A 15,660-nucleotide genomic window follows, 5' to 3' on the forward strand; every position below is an offset into this window, starting at 1 on the left:
CCTCACTATCGCGCACATTGTACCCTTAACGGAACTGGAGCTCATCAACATGAACTAACTCGTGTCTAGACAACCAGATGACACATGGCAAAACCAGAAACGACATCTATAGATTTATTTAACTGCAGAACAACATCACCTTTGTCTCCCACTTCAGGAATCCCAAACTCTAGCTCAAATGAAGCACGTCGAGAGCTGATCTCACTCTGTCTCTCGCTCCCCTCAAACATGTCTCCACTCTGCACCCCATTTCTAGGAATGGTCTGGGAAGGAGACCTTCATCTGTCTCTCAGTCTGCTCCAACAAGCAGCATGTCCCCTCCAGGGTCCAGCTACTCCTCTTGGTGAGGTTCATGACCTGTCAGATTTGATGACCAACTTTCACCCTCTCCTCTCAGCCTTTATAGAAGGTGTAGACCACTTTCTGGCTTCTGAAACCCTTGCCCATCCTAGTATCCAGGACCCTATAGGCCTCTGGTTTGGCTTCTACCAAGTACCCAGATACCAGCCAGTTCTCAATATGTCTGTTGGGTTCTCCTCCTCTAAACTGACCCAGGGCCTCCTGTCTGGGCCTCTGTTTGTCTCAACGTCTGACTATGTTTATCTATCTCATAGCTCGCTAACCTGTCTGAATCCCGGGGATGTCCAAGTTTGTATTTCTGAACCAGAATTCTCCCTGGAATTTCAGAGCCTTCTATCGAACGATCTGTTTATCGTCTCCCTAGGTCTCTGCTATCCATCTTAGGAATAAAAAGTCCCAAGTCTGATACGTAAACGGTCTTCCCCCTCTCGGCGAGAGGAGGAGGGAGTGGTCAAGCTTGGTTGGGCCTATTGATTGGGATGACACATGTTCTCTGAACCACCTAGAGGGGATTCATTGATTGAGTCACTAATTCATCGACTCCTTCATTCAGATATTAATTAGTGATCATGTCGTAGGCTGAGCACTAATGCTAAGAATTTATATAGAATTTTAGAGCCCATTATCTAAGCAATGAGTAACCCTAAATCAATCGGATAACGGGAATTCATTTTCCTAATACACAGTTAATGGAGTTAATTCTCAAATTCATTTTTTTTTTGTAAACGTGCCTAACCCTTTCTAAAAATGGAGATTTTTTCCCCCCTTTGGATGTCCCATGAGATAATGACAGTGTTCCAAACCTGACCTCAAGGAGATGGAGTTCTCATTCACAAGCCCTTATGGCAACTGCCTGGATGTCACCCAGCCTCCTGTGTCCCTTCTGCTTGATGTCATTATGTCTGCCTGAATCTTCAGGAGACGAAGGGGAAAGCAACTTCGCTGCCATGAACAGAGTCTCTTCCCTTCTCCCTCTGGGCTACGGGAAGAAGCCATTTATGAGCATTGTCTCCCTGTGCCCATTGGGAACTGGTGGGAGATCAATTACTGCAGATGTCTGGTCTCTCTCCCCCTTTCCCCATATGAAATTGTCACTGTGTCAAATGTCTTGTCATCATAAGATGCTGCAGGGAAATTGCAATTATATTTATCAGGGTTTTTTTTTTTTTATTTTTCCTCCGTTCTGACCTTTGGATTTCATTCAGTCTACAGAGAATCCCTCCAGGTGGTTCAGAGAACATGTGTCCTTGGAATCGATAGGGTCAACGGTGCTGGGCTCCTTCTTTTTTACTGAAGGAGAAGGCCATGCACATACTGGAGTCAGAACTGTTCAGGCCTAGGATGGACGGGTAGCAAAGACCTTGAGCTTCAATGCGCTTAATCCTGCCATAATTTCAGGATCACACCGTCTAAATCTAGTAAGTCATCACAACCGCACCATTTGGAGTTCCCTTGTATTTTCACCCTCTGTGCCTGGTCCTGATTCTGAGCTGCTCTCTCTCTCTCTCTCTCTCTCTCTCTCTCTCTGGACAATATGGCTTAGATTTTTTGAAATCATAGCGGCTGTAGGCGCATCAGTTTCCTCTCACTATTAGAACTCCCACTGTCAGGATGAAATCCGTTATCAATCTCATTTGAACCACGGTCCCACACCTCCTCCGCCAAATCACCTCGGAGATGCTGAGGGGACCCGTGGCAGGGGACAGCAGGTGGGTTCTCCGGCACTTGCCACCTCGTTTTAATATTCGCTAAAGCAGAAATGATCAAGAAGGCAAATCTGCCATGAAAAAAAAATCTTATGAAACATTCCAGTGTTAAATGGGCCATTAAAAAAAATGGTAGGCAGAGGGACAGCCAGGTGCTCCCGGAACTCCATGAGTTGAACTTTAAAAGTCACAGTTAATGAGCAGGATGAGATGCAAAATCAGCCTTAAAGATAAAATATTCCCCGGGACTCAGGGCTGAAATGCACATAAATCTTGTTTATGAGGGTGACGGAGCTAGCAGCCGGGTAAATGGTATTGGCACGTGTCTGGAGGAGTTGATGAGGGCCTCTTGCTGATTTCGGGTGACAGACACAGATCCAGGTGTCTGCTGTCCAGGGTGTTGACTCCTTGCTCAGACGGGTTTCTTCCTCGTGACCAGGAAGCCGTGGCCGCCAATGACTGACATACCAAATGTCACAGACTCATGACCGTGGGATCGTACAACGTGATGATCTGCTCTATGTAAATGTCGTGTAATGGTTGCCGCGATCACATTAGCACATCCACTCGGGCTGAGTATTAGACTCCAAGAGCCGGTTCATCCTGTAACGGAACGTTCTGACCCTTTGAGGAACATCTCTCTCCGTTTCTCTCACCTCCCACCAGCTGGGGAGAGTGTTCTACCCTCTGCTTCTCCGAGTTCCATATTTTAGGTCCACCGTGTAAGTGAGGTCAGACGTTTTTGGTGTTTCTGTACCTGGATTATTTCTCCTAGCCTAATGTCCTCAAGGTTTGTCTGTGTGGTGACAAATGGCAGAATGTCCTTCTTCTCTGTGGATGAATAATATTTCATGGCGGATCTGTGTCCCAATTTCTTCATCCACTCGCTCATCAACAGACACTGGCTTTACCTTGGTTATTGGGAATGCCATGGGAGTGCCCGCGTGTCCTTGGGATGCTGACTTCATTTCTTTGGGAGACACACCCAGAAGGAGGATCGCTGAATCATGTGACAGTTGGGATTTCTGTGTGTTGGCTTTTGTTCATTTATTTATTTGTTTTGAGGGCCTTGGACACTCTTTTCCATACTCTTTATATTTCCACCAGCAGTGTACAATAATTCACTTTTCTCCACACCCTGGCCAACATGTGTCCTTCTCATGACACCCATTCTAGCAGGTTTGAGGTGACATCTCCTTGCAGTCCTCTGATAGTCAGCGACGCCGAGCGTCTTTTCTGTGGAACTCTGACCATTTTCCTTTCTTCTTTGGGGGAAGTATCTATGCAAACCTCTGGTCCATTTTTCAACCATGTTATTATCATCATTATTATTTTCACAGTCGGGTTCTGTGAGTTCCCTGTGTATTTTGGACACTAACCACCTCTCAGGTGGATGGTTGAAGAATATGTTTTCCCATTCTGTAAGTTGCCTTTATACTCAGTTGATTCTTTTTCTGTGCAAAAAAAAAAAAAAAAAAAAAAACCTGCGTATTTCAAAGTAATCCCTCTTGTTTATTTTTGCTCTTGCCACCTGTGCTTTTAGTATTATATCCAAAAAAAAAAAAAATCATTGCCAAAAAACAATTTCAAGAAGATTTATCCCCATGTTTTCTTTTAGGAGTTTTACATTTAAGTCTTCAATCAATTTTGAGTTAAATGTTCTATATGATGTAAGACAAAGGTCCAATTTGGCACTTTTCGTGGGGAGATACGGTTTTCCTGGCACCCCCTATTGAAAAGACTGTCTCTCTCTCTCTCTCTCTGTTGCTCTCAGGGCCCTTGTCCAAGATGAGTTCACTAAACATGCATTGTTAGTCTCTGGGATTTCTGTTTTGTTTCACTGGTCTATGCCTGTTTTGGTATTGCTGTGATTACTTCAGTTTTACATATAGCAGGACATTAGTGAGAGTGGTGCCTCTGACTTTGATATTTGTGCCTGAGATTGCTTTCTCTATTCAGGGTCTTTCTATTCTTCTTTCATGCAAGATTCAAGCATCTTTCTTTTTTTTTTTTTTCCTATTTCTGTGTAAAATGCCACTGGAATTTGGATGGGGATGACACTGAATCTGTGGATCCCTTTGAGCCCTACAGATATTTTGACATCATTAATTCTTCCTCCAGTCTATGAACATGGTATATCCACTTCTGTCATCCTTAATTTCCTTCAGGAATATTTTAAATAGGTTTCTAAGCATAGATCTTTGACTTCCTTGGTTAAATTCTTTCCTGGGTAACTTCCTTTTTTTTTCTTTTTGATGTTATTGTAAATGGAGTTGTTTTATTGATTTCTTTTTCCCATTGTTCAGATTGGTATAGAAATGCACCCGATTATTCCTTGTTGATTTTGAATCCTGAAACTTTACTGATAATTTGTTTATTCATTATAACAGCTTTTTTGTGGCACCGTTAGGGTCTTCTGTATATTTAAGATCATGTCATCCACAAATAGAGATATCTTTCTTTGCACTTTATTTATTTGACTGTATTGTTTTTCATTGGTTTGTTTGTTTTTCGACTAATTACTACAATTGGAACTTCAGTGGTATGTGAAACAGAAGTGGTGAGGCTGAGGATCCTGGTCGTATTTTTGGTCTTGGGAGAAAAAGCTGTCAGCTTTTGACCGTTGAGTGTGATGCTGGCTTTGGGCTTATCCCAAAGAGCCTTTATTAGGTTGGGGGTGCATTCTGAGATACTGCTTCTGTGATAATCCATCAATACTAATATTGACCCCTAAAGAGCAGAGATCTCATCACAGTCTGCAAGAAATCAGCCTCCAGATGTTCAAACCCTCATCTCTTTGAACTTGACTTCGTGTTCACCAACCAATCTCTTGACTCTGTTATGGCTTTTCTAATGGACTTCTTACGAAATTCTGCCTCTCATGGGGTGGTGCTGCATTTTAAGGGTATGTGTGTCTTTATCGCGTGCAAATGTGCCCCCTAGTAGAAGAGTGAAGCCCAGATATCAGGCCATGAAAATTCACGGGCGCAACTCAGACGACTGAGTTCTCATCGCAGCCACAGACCAGCACCTTCCCTAACTACCTTTGTCATGGGCTGCTCTTTGACGTTAGCATAAACAATTTGAATTTTTTTTAATTAGCTCTGTCACCACTCCCCTAATGCAACTGTGCATGATAAAAAGAAGACAGAGTGTACCTCAAGAGCATAGAAAATGAGAGCATTGTTATCCAACCCAGAAACCAAGAATTCCCTCAAGCAGCAGAATCCCAGGCTGCAGAAAGACTTCAAGCTGAGGAAAGCAGGGGTGGTTTCCTAAAAGAGGCCTCACCGGCCAGACGCAGTGGCCCATGCCTATCATCCCAGTGGCTTGGGAGGCTGAGGCAGGAGGATCACGAGTTCAAAGCCAGCCTCAGCAAAAGGGAGGCCCTAAGTAACTCAGTGAGACCCTGTCTCTAAATAAAATACAAAATAGGGCTGGGGATGTGGCTCCCTGGTGGAGTGCCCCTTGAGTTCATTCCTGGTACCCCAAGAAAAACAAAATTAAAAAGGGGCCTCGCCTAAGAGTCACCTTGCATGGTAAGTAAGCAGTACCTTGATGAAGGGATGTATTCTCGCACCATTGTGTGACTACAGCAGGACCCTGCAGCTCAACCTAGGGAGTCTTGACTTTATTAAATTCTAGATTCTTCCATGATTTCAGAGCACCTCACATAAAACGGAAACAGCCACAGCATTAACTAGTTCTCTAGCCTAAATAACAGTGGGCAAAACTGGCCCCCCAGGGAACAGAAGGATCAATAATCATCTGAGGACACCAGACACACCAAGACACGTGTATCAGGTGAATAGCCGAGAAACTAAAATCAGGGCTCTCGGCGTCTATGCCAGAGTCTTTCCCCGGACCATGCTGAGTAAAATACAGAAGCTGCTGAGGTCAGCCATCCAGCATTTCTTTGTGCATGAGAATAAATGCCATTATAGGAAATGTCAGCAATATCTTGACACCAAGAAAAGAACAGAAGGCTTTGATGTCCCTTTAGGTCAAATTAGCAGCTCGGTGGGGAGGGGGGCCACCTGTTAAATAGAGTGGGATAATATTTTCAGAGCAGATTTTTTTCAGTAGGTGATACTTTCACTTACATCCAAGGCCTCGATAGAGTGAAAGCCACTTTAGAAATGTAAGTACCTAATCCTGTCTCAGTATTTGTGAGTTCTTCCGAGTGGCCATAACCTTGAAAACCCTTTGCACATGGATCCTTTTCCACATACTGTGTGGAAAGCATCCAGGAGCTAAACCTTGGATTTAGAATAAGGTATATTCAATCTCATTAGTATTTTTTTTCCCAAAGGCTTAGGCCGAGGTTTATTTAGGAAGTAGAAATGCATTCAGTGGGAGTAGATATGTATTCTTGAGAGTGAGAAGCGCTTCCTTGGGTGGAGGCTTCTGTATTTACAGAGGGGCTGGGCCGGGAGGTAGAGGTGGGGTGGACACCGGTTTTCCCTGGACTTGTACATTGTCCTAGTGGTACCAGGGCATGGGTCAAGGGCCTTCACTCAGGAATTGCAATTGCTCTTAGTACTTTTTGCATTTCAATGGCTCATGAGTATTTGGGGGTTTTGTTTTGTTTTGTTTTTTGTTTGTTTTTGGTACCAGGGATTGAACTCAGGGGCACTCAACCACTGAACCACATCCCCAGCCCTATTTTGTATTTTATTTAGAGACAGGGTCTCACTAAGTTGCTTAGCGCCTCGATATTGCTGAGGCTCACCTTGAACTCGCAATCCTCCTGCCTCAGCCTCCCAAGCCACTGGGATTACAGGTGTGGGCCACTGCACCTGGCTCATGGGTATTTCTGTATCTCTCTGTATATCTGTATATACTATATATCTCTGTATATACTCTGTATCTCTCTCTCTCTCTCTCTCTCTCTCTCTCTCTCTCTCTCTCTCTCCCAAATCCCTCCCTCACTCCTGCCCCCCCCCGACTTTAGTCTCTTAAGGGAACTTAATTCTTAAAGGGTACAGAAGGAGGACGGTCTGTCTTTCCTATCATTATTTTTAAAATATAAATCATTTCCTTATCCTTCGACGGGATACCGTCCCACAAATTAATTGGGGGAACAGTTCCTTTATTCTCGAAGCCATGTTCGTTTGTGACTGATCTATCAAAAAGAAATCTTTTAGTTCATCGGAAACGGTTTGGGAATCCTCTAAAGATCCTCTGGTTTCTTCCGGAGATAAATTCTCCCAAACACCTTTAACACCTATTAAGTCTTTGTCTCACTAGGCAGGAGAGATGGCTGTCAGTTGAGAGGGAATTTGTAAGAAAGTGTTAAAACCAGCTTAAATAACTTTCGAGTGCTATTTAACTTTGGTACGACTTCAATGGAAATATTTCAAGTCAGCATTTCAAATTCAGCTGCCAAGAGTCAGGTAATATTTCCTGGACTCAATCATACAGGCATGAAACACTGCAGCTCTATCTTCAAAGTCCTTTGAAAATCTGTCTCATGATATCTCGAGAAGGAGATATTCCAAAATGAAATGAAGAACTTCATTTTCAGCTGAATTTCTTTTTTCCCCCACATCTGTCACCTTCTTAGGTGTGGGTTCTGAATTTTAAAATATTTCTTTTTTGAACCGGCGGAGATTGTAGGAGGCTACATCCCTAGAGAAAATTGGTTTTGAGATAATGCTCCAAAAAAAAACTTTTGTCGGAGTGTACAGTTGTCACTTTGGTTCAGTCAAACCAGGAGAATGTAACGTGTGATAATGACTTACACCCCTTTAAAAAATAGAGCCCTTTCTCTCTTAGTCACCAATAATTCAGATGTCTATAGGTGTGGACAATCGCCAGACCTTATAGCCAAGTATCTTGTTTTGTTTCGTTGTTACTATGCTGTTTCTCTCGAAAACAAATAAATACTCGAGACAGCTTACTGTCTCTATAACTGATACATGTTATAGAGAATATGTCGGTTGCAATAAAACATTTAGACCATGTAGAAAAGGAGAATAGTACATTAATAATGATTTCACTCATAATATTTTGAGTTTTCTTAGAGCCTGAAGGGAAATCAATGATCTAGTGAAGTTTATTATCTGAAAAAAAATTCTCGAGGCAAGGTAACGTTCTCCTGATATTAAATTATAAATTAAATAGATTACTTGGGTTCCATAGCAGATCGATGGCCATACGGGCCCCTGTTTTTCATGCACACCTGTGTACGTGCCCTGGGGTGGTGTGTTCTCACGTTGGCTTTGGATTTGAGTATGTGACTTGCTTTGGCCGATGAAATGTTAGCAAAACTGATGCAGGCAAATGCTTTAAAAATCTCTTGCTTTGAAACTTGCTCCTTCTTGCTTTCCAAACCCTGCCACTACTACCATGCAGTCAAGGGAAGTCGACTGAGTGAGAAGGTGACACATGGTCCATTTACCTCTGTCACCTTAACCATTGCCTAGCTGAAAACATAAATTCATGAGCAATAAAGACTCTAATTTTAAGAAACTGAGTGTGGGGGATGTTTGTTACACAGCAGGAACTCACTGATACAATACAAGGAGTATTTAGTTGCATAATGGACTCTGTCTTACACACACAATGCTGAGTAAAATACAGAAGCATACTGTACATAAAAATAAAATACACGTTGCATTGACCTCGGTGTTCACTTTATAAAATGTGATCCAATTCCTGGTGGAGATGGCAAAGCCAGCCCCAAACCAAACCGCCTTATCATTAGAAAATAGCCACCTTTCCAGTCATGCCCAGCAATGCTGCCAAATGGCTGGGGGAAACAAAGACTGTACCTCCCTCCAGTGGTTTAAACAGGACTCAGAGAATGAAAGGCCCAGAGAGCAGTTTAGCCACGGTGCTGAGCTTTTGGTCCTCTGCACGGAACAACCCAAGAGAAACAAATCGGGACTGATGGGACCTTCTAGTGACCTGCCCCTCTACAACTCCAATTGCCTTTTTCTTCTTCATCAGAGTCACCTGGAGGAAACAGACTTGGAAAAACACATCGAAGACAACTGCATCTGAAGATCCGAGTTACATGAAAAGTGTCCTTTGAATCCCAAGAAGCATGGGGTCTCTCTGGACCTTCAAAGCCATTTCTACCAAACCCACCCAATTCTAGTCTCAGATCCCTCCCAGGAATTTCCTAACTCACTGACTGTCTTTCTGCTCCAAAACTCTCTAACTAGTAGAAGCTGGAGTGGAGAACTATCCCACTTAGGGAGTTTTGAGTTATTAAAATGCTCATCCATAGTCAGGGTCTTTTATAATTGGGTCTTAAGCCAGTTCCGTGGGTGTGGTGCAGGAGAAATCTGAGCTTTGTTTTCTTTAAGAGTCTCAAAAATCAGAAGATGGCAGCTGTCCTGTCCCCGGGATCCTTTTATTCAGTGTTTGTGTTCTTTGGTTGTAATAAATAGAAATCAGTCGAGCTAACTCAAGCACCAGGAAGTTTATTGGAAGGACTTAAGGGAGATGGGAAATGCAGGAAGTGTTTCCTGGAGGAATCCCTTGATCAGACTCCCCTGGGGAGTTCAGCTCTAGCCGAGTTCAGGGCCCCTGTCCTGAGGCTGTGGCTGTGAGTGACTGTCGGAGTGTGTCCATAGCCCACAGGGAAAGGTAGTCAGTAACAAGAAAAAAAGTTGCAAATGTTGACCTCCTTCCTTTGACCTTACAGGAAGTCCCCTTGAGTTCCATCCATCTTGTTCCCGTGGATCACACAATGCCCTTGGCTTCTCTCTTCCTAGACGGTGCTGATTTTTTCCCACATCCCCTGTCCCCTGGTGAACAAAAGACTTGGGTAAACCTGGAGATAGGAGAATGACTGTCTTCTAAGATTTCGAGACTCTTACACAAAAGCAATCTCAGATGTCTCGTGTGCCCTGCCAAGGGATAGCTTATAACCCAACCTCAAAAGATTGTAACCATGCATAAGGACTTTAATACATTTTTTAAAAACCTTAAGAAAATATAATTCTTCACACAAATCTCTATTAGCGGAGGTGTTGGTGGCAGAAGATCATTCACCATTAGAATTTTCTTGGAGAAAAGTCAAAACAAGAACCAGATGGGATTAACATAAATTATGATTTGGGGGAAGGGTGATACTAGGGTCAGGGGCACTCGACCACTGAGCCCTATCCCCTGCCCTGTTTTGTATTTTATTTAGAGACAGGGTCTCCCTGAGCTGCTTAGTGCCTCACTTTTGCTGAGGCTGGCTTTGAACTTGAGATCCTCCTGCCTCAGCCTCCCAAGCCATTGGGATGACAGGCGTGCACCACCACGCCCAGCAACATAAATGGTTTTTAAGGTCCAGAGATTTAACAGTTCTTGACATCCAAATGACATCTTTCACTTTTTGTATCTTAAATTTTCAGCTGTCATTCCAGGGACATTTTTGGAGTCCCCCCTGAATAGCTGTGTCCCCTAATTCTAGCATTCATCAGCACTGAGGAGAGTGTGGTCACCCCCTCCATCATCTAGATGCCCTTTATCTATTAATGCAGCCTAAAAATCACATGCACATTTTTGACAACTGCATCATCCCATTGAAGCATACTGAGCTTAAAGTCACCTAAAAGTTTTTGCCATTCATTTTCTTACTGTTTTTGTAGTCGAGACCCTGCCATGAGCCTATTTCTTTCTCTATCTAGAATTCACTCTTGGGCTCTCTGTTTTGCTTAGTTAATTCTTCCTTTGGCTTCAGACCTCAATTGTATCATTACTTACTTAGACTCAATTCCCCCTTTTATAGGTTCTTATAACACCATGAACTTCTCCGTTATAACAGCTATTATGATACCATTTTACATGGACGCATAAGACGGGAGGGCTTCAGGTTGATCTAGGAATAAAAATCTACATTTCCTTCAAGGTGACCTACCCTCAGCCTCCACAAACTCACCTCTTACCCTTGCACCCCACCCCTACAACTAGGATTCCTTCTGCTCCAGGGACACACACATCTGGCTATTTCCTGGGGGCCTCTGCTCTTGATCTTCTTTCATCTTTGCCGTGATGCCTGCATCTCATCCATTTCATCTTAGCTCAGATAATACCTTATCAAAGAGACGGTTTCCATGATTAACGTAGAGAAATCCCTCTATCCTCCCCAATGGACCCCCAGCAAAACTCCATCTCTATCACGAGTCTGTACAGTTTTGCTTAACAGGTATTGCTAAGTGATCACTTTCCTATCTTTACATTATTGTCTCTCTCTCTCTTAAATAGAAGCTTGTGGAGACCACGGACATTAGTTGACTTCTTTACGACTATATTCACAGTGTCCAGAAATGTGCTGATCCCACAGGAGATGCACAAGAATATTTGTTAAGGTCAGGTGTGGTGGCTCATGCCTGTCATCCCAGAGGCTCGGGAGGCTGAGGCAGGAGGATCGTGAGTTCAAAGCCAGCCTCAGCAACAGTGGGGCGCTAAGCAATTTAGTGAGACCCTGTCTCTAAATAAAATACAGAATAGGGCTGGGGAGGTGGCTCAGTGGTTGAGTGCCCCTGAGTTCAATCCCCAGTACCTCCCTCAAAACAGAAATGTTTGTTAAATTGATGAATGAAGAACGCTCTTAGACAGAATCACTGGTCTCTCCCAATAGATGTTAAGCTCCATGAGGGAGGGATTCATCAGTGTGATTCTCCAGTACATCATCTGACACATATTACATTTTTAAATATATATCTATTTAATTCACCTTCCCGGAGATGTTTCTATTTCTCCCTGTAAAAATAGCCCCTGTTATGTTCAAATCCTGACTGATCAACCCACACTGTGAGCTTTCCTTTTAACTTTGTGTCTTCAGGAGAAGCAATGAGCACATTGTCCAAGTCATCAGCAATGCCATGGGTGAGATTTGGCCATCATCAACACCAGATCTAAATTTAAAAAAAAGAAAAATAGTCCAGAATAGCAAGTTTACTGGGGCTCACCATCAGTGATGAACATCTGATAGGAATAAATCAGGCTTCAAATGGTATTCACTTCCCACCAAGTTGCTTTGCAAACGTGTTGATCCTTCTCTTCATCATCCTTGAAGAATCTGGAAGTTGGAGGTGAAATTCTGGCCCGAGGGAAGGAATGTTCAACGTTTCTCTCACTTTATGGAGCCTACAAATCCCTCTGGGAAACTTCATAAAATGCAAACTCTGATGTATAATGTCTGGGCGGGGCCTGAGATTCTGTGGGGATTTTGATGTTGTTGCTGCTTTGCTCTGTTTTACAAGCTCCCGTGTGTAACAGGGCTACTGATCTACGGAGCAAACTTTGAGCACGGAGCTAGATGACTCTGGCTAATAATAATAAATCCCTAAGTTCATGTACATACAGCACTTTGTGGTTTTTAGAGCACTTGTTTTTAAATTAACTTTTTTTTAATTACGACAAAGCTCTTATGCTTTAAAGATGATAAAACCTGAAAACGTTTTTTTTTTTTTCTAAAAGTTGTTTTAGAAAAGTTACCACTTACCTTCTTCAGCACTTAGTTCACAGCACAAGTGGAGACTTCTCCGTATCTCTCACTCCAGGAATAGTGATTGTGCCACACAGAGCATTGTGTCACCTGTCTGGGCCACCTCTGTCCTCTCCTGCCCAATGAATTTCTTGTCCTTCTATACACATCAGACCCTGCTCAAGTGGGTGAGGGTCCAAGAGTGAATGTGACTGAGGTCCTACTATTTTATTAGGGGGGGTACCAGGGATTGAACTCAGGGCACTCGATCACTGAGCCACCTCCCCAGCCCTATTTCATATTTTATTTAGAGACAGGGTCTCACTGAGATGCTTAGAGCCTCACTTTTGCTGAGGCTGGCTTTGAACTTGCGATCCTCCTGATTGTTTTTTGAGCTGTAAAAATGACCTATGGTTCTATCAAAGGGTGCCATGCTTTAATAAGTAAACTTGGAGATGGACATGCATCACCTTCTCCCTGCATGCTCTCGGAGTCAGTGTGGCTGAGCCAATCACCCCACCACCAGCAACTTCTTATCGGCGCACTGTTGGGGTCACTGTGTGCCAGCCTGGCTGCACCCTCCCACGTGCCCCCTTCCTCACACCCACCATGTTGGTACCTATTTCTCCTCCTAAGCAGGGCTGCTTGTTGGCCATCTTGCCTAATCTTGCCTCAGCTCAACCATTCTTCATTTTTCCTCCATCAACACCCAGTTAAGTAGCACTTTCTTCGGTGACAGGCTTACCCCATCTCGGATCTAATGGAGGTCCCATATGGTACCCACTCGCCACAGGTGGCTACTGAGCGCCTGAAAGTTGGCTACAGCAACCGAGGGCTGCCGGTTTGATGTTGCTTAATTTTAAGCAGCTGTGCACCTGCCTGGCCACCTCCTCTCAGGTACCAGACCTCTAGACCCTCCCAAGAGCTTCTTGTCCTGGTTGCCTCTATTTCCATCTTGTACTGAAATTTATTTGTCTCGCTAATTTACCAGTGGATCTTTCTAGAATGCAAATATGATGATGTTGCTCCCATCGGTTAAGTCCTATCCACAGATGAGATAAGAAAAATAAAGATGAGATGAGATGAGAAAGTCTTTGCTTCTAATGAGACTTACAAGGCTCTGTGTGACCTGATGCTTCCTGAATCCCCTTTACCGTCTCACCGTGAAGGCTCTGACTTTTTTTTATTGTGAGACAGGGTTTTGCTGAGTTGCTCAGGCTGGCCTCAAACTTAGGATCCTCCTGCCTCAGCCTCCTGTGTATGGAGTTATAGGTGTGAGTCACCGCACCCGGCACAATACCTATTTTCTATTTGACTTGTTTTCTTACCTTTAACAGCTACTAAAAATCCCAGTTGCGTGAATTTGGTATTGGATTTTTTTCCCCATAAATGAGTGATATTTTGACTTTAGTTTCAGTTATACAAGTAAAAGGCATGGGGGCCGGGGTTTGTAGCTCAGTGGTAGAGTGATTGCTTCAGGTAGAGTGAGTTAGGCACAGGGTTTGATCCTCAGCACCATATAAAAATAAATAAAATAAAGGTATTGTGTTCATCTACAACTAAAAATGTTATTTAAGAAAAAAAAAAGCATTGAGGCTTTTTCTATGAAGACTGTTTCAACCAGCCAAATTTTTTTTCCTTCTGCTATAATTCCCAAGTCTATGACTACATAGGGACACAGGCATCAATTTTTTTGGAGGGGGCAGTAAACAGGGATTGAACTCAGGGGCACTCCACCACGGAGCCACCTCCCCAGCCCTGTTTTGTATTTTATTTAGAGACAGGGCCTCACTGAGTTGCTTAGGGCCTCGCTTTTGCTGAGGCTGGCTTTGAGCTCACAATCCTCCTGCCTCAGCCTCCCAAGCCACTGGGATGACAGCGTGCACCACCACACCCAGCTCCCAGTCATCAACTTTTAATACCAGAAAACACTAAGTCCAGCCTCATCATTTTTCAGAAGAGGAAACTGTACAACTCTCCAGTGACGGATCAGTAGGGAGGGGGATATGCAAATAGACATATCCTAAAAGCCAAAGTCTGGAAGGAAACACATCATAATTTTTAAAAATCTTTTATTTATTTATTGTGTGGTACTGGCTATCATCTTAGACAGACAAGCACCTACCACTGAGGCACCCAGCCCAAGCCCCTAGAATCATAATCTTTCAATGTGGCAATGGCATAAAATGAATAGAACTTTGGAAGAAAAGTGCCAAACAGAAGGTCTGCAAAGTACTAGTGCAGCAAGAGAAGGCTGGTCCAAGATGCATCCTCCCCAGGAGCCTCCCTTTCCTGCACCAAATGATGCAGAAGAATCATTTGAAGAAGCGGAAGCCGGCTGGCCACGCTGTGTGGCTCAGACTACACCTCGGAGCTCTGGCCAAAGACCCCAGCCAGACCTCCAGAAGCTCCAGGGCACTTATGGCCCAGCTCCTCCTTGCAAGTCTAACCATGTCATCTCAGTGTAGCAGGCAGCACTGAGATCAGTCACTTTGTGGTTTAAGAAAACTGAGTTATGAGTCATAACTCAGAATGAAGAAAGAAAGAGAGGAAAGGGGAGGAGGGGGAGGGGGAGGGAAGGAAGGAATGGAGGAAGGGAGGGAGGGAAGGGAAGGAGAGAAGAGAAAAGAAAACCTTCCCTTAAAGAGCAGGCTCCTGCCTGGGCTTCCATCTGTGACTTTGGATAAGACAATTCACTTATCTGTGTTTCATTTGCATAATGAGAGGGTCCCACGAGATGAAAGGATCTCAAATCTCTGGGGACAGCAGAATCCTCCTTATGACACAGAAATCTTACATGATAAAAATAGACTCTAGCCCAGCATGGCGGTGCACACCTGCGATCCCAGCAACTCAGGAGGCTGAGGCAGGAGGGTCAGGAATTTGAGGTCAGCCTGGGGCAACTTAGTGAGACCTTACCTCAAAAAAAAGGGGGGGGGTAGGGCATGGCTGGGGGTGTAGCTCAGTGGTAAAGCACCTCTGTGTATTTTTTCCCCAAAATACTTATTTCAGGAGAGTTTGGTTTTTTTAAATGGCAATGGTTTTGATGAGCTTTCTCTTAAAAGTTACAAAAGCCGGGCTACCTTTTGTGCCTCCTGGTGTGTCCATTAGAGCAGGTGGATCGCCTGTCTTTGAACCATGGCCAGATTCAGCTCAAGG

General features: G+C 43.8%; 1 protein-coding gene and 1 long non-coding RNA gene across 6 annotated transcripts in view; both read left to right on the forward strand.

The window, feature by feature from the left end:
• LOC107150034 (contactin-4) overlaps positions 1-15,660 on the forward strand; it is an 874,282-nt gene that overhangs the window by 779,551 nt on the left and 79,071 nt on the right. The gene's annotated exons all lie outside the window — the stretch shown is intronic.
• On the forward strand, positions 4,916-11,587 carry LOC125611739. Its single transcript, XR_007341979.1, has 2 exons — positions 4,916-5,511; positions 11,533-11,587. It is a non-coding gene; the product is annotated as an uncharacterized LOC125611739 (long non-coding RNA).

This window comes from Marmota marmota, unplaced genomic scaffold (genome assembly GCF_001458135.2).
Source record: "Marmota marmota marmota unplaced genomic scaffold, marMar, whole genome shotgun sequence".
Classification (NCBI taxonomy): Eukaryota; Metazoa; Chordata; class Mammalia; order Rodentia; family Sciuridae; genus Marmota; species Marmota marmota.